The 11,403-nt window shown below is 38.2% G+C and overlaps 1 long non-coding RNA gene across 1 annotated transcript; it reads left to right on the forward strand.

Annotated features, from left to right (window-relative positions):
• Positions 1–298: 298 nt before the first annotated feature.
• LOC119889068 lies at positions 299–4,353 on the forward strand. Its single transcript, XR_005441995.1, has 3 exons — positions 299–529; positions 970–1,089; positions 2,408–4,353. It is a non-coding gene; the product is annotated as an uncharacterized LOC119889068 (long non-coding RNA).
• Positions 4,354–11,403: the final 7,050 nt, after the last annotated feature.

Raw genomic sequence — 11,403 nt, forward strand, 5'->3', positions numbered from 1 at the left:
AGAAACTACAAAAAATAAATAGAATGTAGTTTATCTTTTTTAGTTTTAAGTTAAGTTTACATTAGGTGAATGTTATAAAGAGTTAGCTTACAAGCTGAAATTGCAGAAATGCTCAAGATTGCACTCTGCATTATACATTATATAAGACAGTGTTGCTCTATTCTGCAGTGTGTGCAAACAGCTTCAGCACCATGATATCTTTACCACTTCCTCTTTTCTTGCTGTTATCTCATCTGAACTAATTTTTCTTTCTTGCGCAGCTGGTAGATGCACTCTTTTTGTATTTCTTGATCTTTCCTCGCATTTGTGTGCAGAGCCAGTTAACTATTCCGTTTCATCTGTCTGGATCCTCCCCAACTCTGAAAATATATCTAATCAAATTTCATTTGTTTTTTTATAAAAATTACATGGGAGCTGGTTTATGTAACTGAACAGTTTGATAACATTTTTAAATATACGTTTTTTTCTCACTATGTTATCTCCTTAGGATAGAAGATGCAAGTGTTTTAACCTCAGCTTGTTACAGGGGGTAAGTGTTGTGTGTTTTTGTGTGTGAGTATGACAGAGCGATGATAATCATTAATAATGTAATAGGAGATAAATGATTGTCTATAATGAATGAATTTTCAAAAGAAAAGACCTGATCTTAGAACTTTTTAAAATATACTGTGGCATGGAATTTCCTTTTGAACATTCTGAGCACTATTTATTAGTTACACCTGCCTGTTATTGGGTGTACATATTTGCTAAAGCTAAATGGTCTTGGAGATTGTTTTCTCAACTGCTGTTTCCAAGTTCAGGCTTAACCTTACAGTTGTTGCAAGGAAATTATTTTTTTATTTTTTTGAGATTGAGATACATTAGGCTAGCAGTTTCTTTCTGCTAAACTCAACACAAACAGCAGTAACAGGGATTTTGATATACTGAACACATTAAGCCCCACCCTCACATATGTTGTTATTTGGACAGGAAAGAGTCTTTCCTGGATATTTCATTAAAGGCCTGAAGTCCCTGCACCCCAGTATTGCCAATCAGGCAGACATGAACAATCTGGTCACATTACTGGATGAAATTTATCACCGGTGTCTGGTAAGTGATCATGGCTGATTATTTCTGTTTGTGTGTAAATATAATAACACAGATATTACAATTATGTTGTAAAGTTTTGTTATCAGAGACTCAAGGAAGGCAGTTTTAGACATATTAACATACTGTTGCATTTTGCTAATAATGTTGAGGCACTATTTTCATTCAGGTGGTAAATCCGTTTATCCTTTTAGACATAACTGTCACATAAGGTACAGCTGTCCTGATGTAGGTATTATGAATTGTCCATTGACAGTGTTCAAGTCTGTCTAGTGCAATTATTTTCCCACAAATGGAAAACCCCTGGACAGCATGGTGAAATGAAAATACTGTATTACATACAGTACTTACATACTTTATTTTTATATATAATACCATATTACAAAAATGCCATAAACTCAATACTGAGTAGTTGCACCAGAAACATATGTTGCAATATAATTTTTTTATGCTTAATGTAGTAAAGAAAAGTGACAGTTGTATAAATACATTAAAGCTTTTAATGTGATTAAAGCCTACCATACTTGGCTACATCACGTGACTTACGTGAAGTAAGCAAAGCTGTCTGTTTCATTACTTACTTTCAATTATTTACATTCCACAGACAGTGTTTCTGTGCTGAGAGGGAATAGTTCAGCAAAGACAAAATGGCATACTAAAGATACTGTAACTTTGGAAGATACACTCTTGATTTCTCTAACTCAGACTGCAAAGAACAAGGACTAGATTTTGTCCCACATCACTTTAATTGGAAGTGTATCCGGGATGGATCTGTTAATGGCCAGTGTAACAGGAGCAATGATTACAGCAGGTTAACTGTCTCAATGTAAATAAGGGTACCTTGTTTCAAGACAGACTTGAAAACTTGTGAACCTATGCTTTAAATCAATTTTCTTGCTGAGTTCAGCTTGATCTCTAAAATAAATTAACAGCCACATGATCAACTGATTTCCAATATATTTTAACATGAGACAACCTGTCTATACAACCCTTAGAAAGGGGGGATAAGTCTGCAAAGAGCAGTATTACGTAACTTTCAGAACAGACAGCCTTGCCATATTGCGGCCTTATAAAGATCTTATGTGCAATGTGTTGGCAAACAGTTGCCTTTTTCATGAGAGAGGTGAGACTAAACTGTGTCCATTCAAAATAATCAGCAACAAGATGTTAAAAGCTGTGCAGAGATGCCTGATAATTTTCTGTGGGTTTACCCATTTCACATTGCACATAATAATTTATTAATAATTAATAATTGTTAATATAAAAAATAATACTAAAACTTTATTTGCAACATTAATGTCCTATGTGTTTCTCCCTTTAGGAAAAGTCCGGCTTCTCTGTGCCGCCTGAGAATTATGAGCCTTTCATTTCACCAAAGAGCCTCCATAAGAAACTGGAAGACCTGACACAGCAACTCAACACCATTCTTAAAGCCTAAGTTCTGTATTTTTTCAACCTGGACTAATTGACTAATGGGGACAATATTTTTTAAAAACTGGTCAAATATTGAACAAGAGTGCTGCAGTCGGCAGCAGTGAAACAGGGCTGGCAATGCACCCTGTCAAAGTACGTCCACTTGAAGTGATTGTTTTTGCCGTTCAGATTGTTATTTGTGTCTGACAACATCAAGGAGGATTAAAGAGTAAGATCCTTTTTGTTTAACCACAAACGGACACTATGTCACTCTCATCAAAGACACCAGACTCTGACAAAAAACATAATTAAAAAACCAAAAACAAGTATTTTAGTGGACATACTATGACAGGGTACATTTGCTCACAAGGATTACGTTGCAGTCCTGTTTCACTGCTGCCGACTGCAGCGTGCTCGTTCAATACTGGACCAGTTTTAAAAAATGTTGTCACCATCAGTCAAATAGTCACAAAAACATGTGAAAACAGGGTCCAGGTTACAAAATATCAAACTTACCTTTTAACTTCTTAACTGGAAGACCTGAACCAGCAGCTCAACACCATTCCTAACTCCTCGCCTCAATAACCTCATCATTTATGAACTGTAAGCCTATTTCTTCGTATTAGATTTAATTTTGCCATGGAAATCCTCATTCTTAATAAGTGATATTAAGCAATGACCCCGAAATGTGAATCATCAGTGTGATCAATGTATTCTACAAAGCATATGTGCCTGATTCAATGACAGTATTTTAAAATAGCTGGTTGCTCTAGTATCGCCGTTCTGAAAAATCCTTTCATAATGTAGTAGTCATCAACTGGGATAAGATTGGACAATTCTAAATTCACAGAAAGGCTGTTTTTGACATAAGAAGTAAAGTACATAATCACAATTTCAGAAAAACATGTTGGACAGCTTTGACAAAATGTACATGCAATTGTCCAGTTGTTCAAATACAAAACAGTTAGCAAAAAATCTTAACTCACAGTCCATGTTCCAGCTGTTTCATGGGGCTTTAGATCATTAGTCTAAATAGAAGTCTTTGAACTGTGTCAAACTATTGTTGGTTTAAAAAGAACACACTAGACCTATGTTTGCATCATACATAGTTTAGAAGGATCACATCTAGTTTGCAACTGAATTGGACATTCATTGATGTAAAATTCAGTGCCAGGAAGGAATAAGTGCCTCAAGCAAGTAAAACGTATGAAATAAATTAACAAATTAAATATCTGCAGAAATAGATACTCAAGGAATAGCTCAATAACTGATCATGAAAGCTTAATCTCATGAACATGCATCATATTATCATCACTGTTTTATTAATAACCAAATACATCAGATCAATCAGTAGTTATTAAAGCCCCCCCAAAAAGTTGAATCAAACACTATCTCTTAATATGCTGCATGATTGATATTAAGATGTATGACATCAGTACTTTTGTGGATTTCAACCCATTTGTGATTGAAAATATTGATGCTGAACATAAAACATGATGCACCTTTGCAAATTTATTGTTTTAGACCTATTATATTTAACTTATTTATTATTAATTTATCATTATGTTAAGGATAAATGTTAACTGATTTAACTATTCATTATTATTTGGACAGGTGTGGAAAAAAACAGTTGAACTTGTAAAATATACAATATATTTTGCCTTTTAGCGAATAATCATAATAAACTGTTTAAAAAGTGAACAGCAATGGTACACGGATCCTCCTCGAGTGGTATCAGATTCTGCTGCGATTTTAAGCGTAATAGTTCAAAGCCCATTCCACCCAATGACCATCCTGGGCTCTTGTGTAACTTTATTTATGTTTCTTTTCATGTTTTGTGAATCACTTTGTCAACCCTTAGTGCCACACAAATAAAATTGTCATAAATCCAGTATGTTGTATTGATGGTATAATCAGCATTTATATACCGATCAGGTATACCCTTATGACCACTGACAGGTGTAGTTAATAACACTGATTATGGGTGGGATATATTAGGCAGCAAGTGAACATTTTGTTCTCATAGTTGATGTATGAGAAACAGGAAAACAGGGCAAGCGTAAGGATTTGAGCCACTTTGACAAGGGCCAAACTGTGATGGGTAGATGACTGGGTCAGAGCATCTCTAAATTGCAGCTCCTGTTGGGTGTTCCCAGTCTGCAGAAGTCAGGACCTATCAAAAGTGGTCCAAGGAAGGAAACCCTGTGAACCAGCGATAGGGTCAAGGCTTTTTGATGCATGTGGGGAGTGAATGCTGGTCCATGTGGTCCGATCCAACAGTGTGATACAGTTTGATGCTTTGGGCATTGTTCTGCTGGGAAACCTTAGGTCCTGCCATTCATGTGGACGTTACTTTGACACGTACCACCCACCTAAGCATTGTTGCAGACCATGGGCCAGATTTACTGAAGGTAAAAACGTGATATCACCAGCAAATAAAGACGTAAGCTGATGTACTAAAGTGCAAGATAGCACCTGTTGTTCATTTACTACTTTTGCCTTAATGACTATGCAATTTGGAGCGTTTCAATTTCATTGTGCAAAGTAATGGGAGGGTAACGCGCAAATAAGTTTACTACATGCAATGTGATCTAACAAGCCTAAAAGCAATTTCATGTGAGTGCAACAGCATCTGTATTTAATACGTTTGAAAGGAAGGTGCAAACCACCAAGGGTTGTGCAGAGATGGCTGCTGTTATTGTTGTGAGGAGACACAGCCGTAATGAAAGAAGATGTAGAAAAATTTTTGTGGGGTCCAGGGGGGTTCCCAGCAAAAAGGGGAATACTTTATTTTTGTTAAAATTCTAAGTAGCACATGACAGCATCTGTAGGTTTTTCTTACTGTTTTATTACCACTGCTGTTTCTTTCTTTTTTTAATTATGTGCTTTTATTCCTCGTAAACCTAGTAGTAAAAGTATGCTGTACGTCATTTCCATTTCAGCATCAATAAATCTGTGATCTACTGTGGGATCTCTTGAAGAAAGGTGTTGACGCACATTTATCTGAATTCCTTACACCTGGCTTGACATAGTCGCTGTCTTTTTTCTGTTATCCTGGATTTATAAATTCTGCTTTTGTGAAACTGCCCTCAGGTCTAACAATCAGGTTGTATATACTGTGAAATGTAACATGTTCTAGGGCTACATTTCCCATTTGAGTTTTTTATTTTGGGTCCTAAGTGGAGTACATAGAAAAGACTTTCTGTTTGTGTGCGACAATTCCTGTTGTAAGTAGCCACTGGACTCTGCTGCCCTCTATAGGCTTTCCTTAATACAGCAATACAGTGAGAGAGAGAATCCAAAAGTCAGAGCTAGAGAGAGAGTTGCACATTTGCATATGTGAAAATATTGAGGAAGTAGCAGTGCACCACAGCTGAAACAAACACAACAACTGAGACAATAAATGTAAATGCTCCGTACTTGTATAGCGCCTTTCTAGTCTTCGACCACTCAAAGCGCTTTTACACTACATCTGCATTCACCAGTCACACACATTCATACACTGAGCCTAAGTGCTCAAACAGAAACTAACATTCACACACATTCATACACTGGTGGAACAGCCTCCAGGGGCAATTCGGGGTTCAGTATCTTGCCCAAGGACACTCCGACAAGCAACCAGGGCCAGCCGCCCCAATAACTGGACACTATTTTCATCCAGTCATGCAGCCACCACCCAGAAAGGTAAGGTAGTGCTGAGAGTCTAATGTGGATTAAGAGTTGAGAGTGCTTACTGCTCACCACTCTCTAGTCAGAGATGGACTTAATATAAATTCATTAAGACTTTGTTGACTTTCTTTTGTTTTTCCTGCAACCCCTAACTCATTTTACAATTTATGATTGGAAACATTTGTCATCTAGCTGCAAAGTGTATACGGTTGTAAAAGAGAGTGAGTCATTTAAACTTTGTATTACACATGGTTGTGTTAATGGTGACCAATTTCCGTTAGTTCATGTAGTTGTCAATTATGTTAACATACATACATACATAATAATAATAATAATAATAATAATAATAATAATAATAATAATAATACATACCCTGTATGCAGAATAAGCAGACTATTGACTATGTACGTATGGATAATAATACATCATTGTATTATTAATCTGTAAGGTATACCTGGTAGTTATCAAATGCTAGTACAGTAAAAATTCCAATATGTGCACTTAGTAGTAGTTGAATCAAGCAGAAGATTACTTTCTACCACTGCTGATGTTCAATAATGTAAAACATTTTAACTGTCCCTCTGTGTGTGTATGCATGCAGGTAAAGGAGAGCCAGCTGGTAAAACTTATGTTCTCAGAACAGCTCAGCAAATTGCAGATCAGACAACATCAGGACACTGAACTGCTGGAGGAGATCAGGTACTCTCTGTGCATCACTGGATATCTGCATAAAATTTTCCCATGGGATTCAATGAGATAGAGAGTCATTGGCAGCGAGAGCAATACAGAAAATGACAGTGAAATCATTTTCATGTGTGTTTATGTTATGTTTTAAGGTCCTTCAGTAATAAACAAGCGGCTATAGAGAAACAGTATGGTCAGGTGAGTACACAGAAGCTATTCTAGTCCACTATTATTTACATTACTGCAACATTTCTTTTTCCTTTTACTGGAAATGCTCAGAATAATTTATTGATTTGAGGTCCCATGTCACTACTTGAGAGCTGTGTTGTTGTTTGTTGCCTCTGGTGACTCTGTGTGTACCACATGTGTGTTTCAACCAGAGGTGGAAAGAGTACAAAAATATTCTACTTAAGTAAGAGTACAATTTCAACAACAACAATATACAACAGCAGTATAAAAATCTACTCAAGTAAAAGTAAAAAGTAGCTTATTTGCAATTTATTTATTATTACAGTAAAAGTTACTTAGTTACTTTTTTAACCTCCTAAAATAACTTAATTATATTGATTTAATATCTTATTTATACATATACTTATTTAATTAAATTGCAGTTTTTTGCGATTTGATAAGGGAACAAAGCCATATGGTGCTTTCAATTTTAGTTTGTCTGACAGATGAAAACAAAGACATTTTATGTTATAATGAGAAGTTTCAGAATGTTTTCGCTTCTTTAGGAAACTGTAGCGGAACAGATTAGACTCTGGTGGGCTGGGAAAACGAGAAACACTGGACTGTATAAGTCATATCCATATTTTCATTGTGGTAATTTTAATGGGATATCATAAGCGTTAGTACAATAAATAACTAGTTACCAGAAAATTGCTAATGCCAACCATGCATGCACTGATATTGTTTTGGCTATTTGGAGCAAAGTATCTTATGAAAACTTATTTTTAACCACCAGCGGCTATTATTTAACTGACCTCTACATCAGGGGTCCTCAACTACATTTGTTCAAAGGCATGAATTTTTCTGAGCAGACACTGTGGGGCTGGACTTTCAAAAATAATCATCCAGGTCATAGTTATCCAACGAAGGATCGATACTGCCGGTTCGTTAGGACTATTCAATTCAATTCAATTTTATTTATATAGCGCAAAATCACAACAACAGTTTTCTCACAGCGCTTTTCATAAAAGAGCAGGTCTAGACCGTACTCTATGATGATATTTGATGACCAGATGACTACTGGTGGCCAAGACTGAACGATGGTCGTTCAGTATCGAACATCCTTTGGATGAGGGACGAAACGTCTTCCAGTATCTTCAACCAAGTCCAGTTGCCCTTGACTTTAACTTTCGTTTGTTATTGCTGTTTACTATTTTCAACTGTCTTAAAATGAACGTTTTTATTCGCTTATATCAGTGTGAACAGACTACTATAAGACATGGTAGGCCTAAATGGCTACTAGATAGGCCTACTTAACTAGAAAATGCTCTCAGACCACAGCCAATGAGGCAGTTCACTGAGGAGTGATGGTTTGAATCTGTAATTGTAAATGTAACTCTGATTGGCATGAATCAACCGGTTTTGATGCTATGCACCATTATTGTGCATGAGAGCATGAGACACCTGTAGTTAGGCCTATTGGTGGTAGCCGATTACTTTTAATAGCACAGGGCACAGAAGTCTGGGGTAGCTAAACAAAGTATTACCTGGCAGTTATTGGTATTTTCCATAATTCTGTGAGCTGTCATGATCTGACTTTATGCTGCACACAACATGAGTCTGCGAACAGCGAAAGTGAAAGGAGTTGGTTACCTGGCTGAGAAGGTGGAGGTGTGCAGCTCTTTATCTAACAGCTCACTGTTGCATTACTCCCTCCAATATTTCAAACTGGTTTGAAATTCTGAAAATGACGGATGTCTTGTTGTGTAGACGCATTTTTGAAGAATGAGAGCGGTCACCGCTGATCTCACTTACAAACAGAATGCATTTCCTGTGACTACTTCAAAATAAAAGTCAACTAGTGTTTTGCCAGTTAAATGTTTTCAATGTGAAGCTGCAGCAGCAAGAAATGATGAAAGCTGTTCTCTTGAACTAGAAGCCAAATGGTCATGAGTTATTCCTTACTTTTTTCCTTACTTACTTTCTTCAATCTCAATTCAAGTTTCAAGTCGTTTTCAGCCTGTTTTCTGAGTTTATAATGGAAGCGGATGGAGCAGAATATTGGGAGTTAGTTAGTTAGTTAGTCTTCAACTTGCTATATTTCCCACAATTTTCACTCTACATACGTAATTTTTTCACAAGTTGTAGGAAAACTTATTCTGCCGCTCATGTCCAACTTTGAAAGCAAACAGACTTTCACAGCTGGTACAGTCGGCTTGAGAGTGAGAGGAGTCCCACTCAACTGCCGCATAGACTCCCATACTAAAAAAGTGCTGCAGTTTCAGGAAAGAGGCAGAAAGATGGACATTTCTATACTGATGCTGTGAAGCCATTTTTGACAGTAGACAGACAAATCGCAGACATCATCTTCATGAGGATCTTATCTCTCTAAGAATATGGTTACTTTGGCACTGAGAGTTACAGTCTGTTCGGTAGGAGCAGGAGAAGCAGAGATCAATGAGATCAGCTGTCTAAGCCTGTCTAAGTCAGAAAGCTTTTAGCATCGCCATAGAAACCTGGGAATGTTGGCTCAGCAGGATCCTGTTTGTGGACTCTGCCTTCCACAACATTATTCCAGCTCTGCTGCAGGACAAGTTCTCCCAACTGATCATGCTTGCAGGTGTATCACAGACTTACTGTCCAGCAGCAAGCGGCACGTGAAGCTGGGTAAACATGTTTCTGACTCCAGGACCATCAGAGATGTTTCCTTCCAGGCTGTGTTCTTTCCCCTCTGCTCTCCTCCCTGAACCCCAACAGCTGCACTTCCAGTCACCAAACCAACAAGCTCCTGTTGTGTGCAGAGGACACCACCTTCACTGGGCTCATCTCTTGTGAGGATCAGTCTCCCCACAGGTGGGAGATTGACCATCTGGGGTCCTGGAGCAGCCAGATCAACCTGGACCTCAATGCTTGGAAGAGAGTGGAGATGGGCCGGTATTACAGGAAGAGACCAGCCGCACCCATCCCCATCAATCTGTGCAACTCCACACTCAACACTGTGGAGTCATTCTGCTCACCCAGGACCTCCAGTTGGAGTTGATATGGTTATGTCACCTTTTATACCCCTTTCTAAAGATTTCAGGTCATGTCTTCACAACACATTTCTTCAACTTCTTCGTGGCTTTCAGCTAAAAACAGCTAAAAACAGGGCTGTTCCACATTTATCAGTGCAGTTTGAAGTTTATTTAACTTTAAAATCTTATTCATATTCTTTAGAACATTTCCCATGTTTCCAAGATTTCATAGTGCTTCAGCTACTTTCTGCACATTAAAGCCAGCAATTCAGTTTAGCGTCAGCTTTTCAACAGTCCTTAAAACCTTCCACATCTTTCATACATTTGTACTATTCAAATTTTTTCAAGAGAGCAATTCAGTTTAGCGTTAGCTAAACTTGTCAAAACCTATAGTTTTGTCTCTAGGGAGGTTTGTTTGAGGCAAAGATTTAGATAATTTCCTGTATAGGATAGCTGGTTAATAAACAGAGAAGATCAAAGGCAGACACACACGCACACAAATTCTCTCTCTCTCACACACACACACACTTGGTCCTGTGTTCTGATTGGTGGACTGACGTTAAGCTGTTTCTTGAATGAACTTCACTGTACTGCATCCAGAGTACTGCATCTGCTACTACAACCACTACTACTGCACTACTTGTACTGATACTACTACTAACACACACAGACACACTGTTCCCTTCACAGTCCGTCTCACAGTCTTATAGTCCACCTCTCTCTCTGTCTCACAGTCTTATTGTCCACCTGTCTCTCACTGCTTCTCTTTCTCTGTCTGTCTATCTCTCTTTCACTTGTTCTGTCTCTCTCTCTCTACCTCACTGTCTTCCTGTCTCTAGCCTTCTCTTCTCTGTCTCGCTGTCTTTATCTGACTGTTTGGCGATGTCTCACTGTGTGTTTGTTTGTCCCCGTTGCTGTCTGACTGAGTGTCTTAATCTGATTCTCTGCCTATCGCTCACTATATGTCTGTTTGTCTCTGTCTCTCTGCCTCACTGTCTTCCTGTCTGTCTGTCCCTTAACTGATATCTATCTATTGTTCTGTCTCTCTGTCTCAAGTTATCAGCCTCTCTGTCTGTCCCAACAGAACCTTCCGATTAACGGGCAACTGGCTCTACCTCCTGAGCCACAGCCACATGTTGACAGTATGCATGTTGACATTAATCTCTATATTTCTCTATCATCATGGACCATGCATGAGTGTCAGACTTCATCCAGCCAGAGGGAACAATCACCGACCGTCCGCAGCGGGCCAGTCGCTACCCAATCTGCTGTCCCTAGTCCACCCCACTCCCTCTCCAGTATAGGCTGTGTCGCTAGTACGACTGACATGCTGTGAACGGTTCATGATCGTTCCCTCTGGCTCTCCGCA

This window comes from Micropterus salmoides, unplaced genomic scaffold (genome assembly GCF_014851395.1).
Source record: "Micropterus salmoides isolate LMB-PRFRI ecotype aquatic unplaced genomic scaffold, ASM1485139v1 Ms_hic_scaffold_5, whole genome shotgun sequence".
NCBI classification, from domain to species: domain Eukaryota; kingdom Metazoa; phylum Chordata; class Actinopteri; order Centrarchiformes; family Centrarchidae; genus Micropterus; species Micropterus salmoides.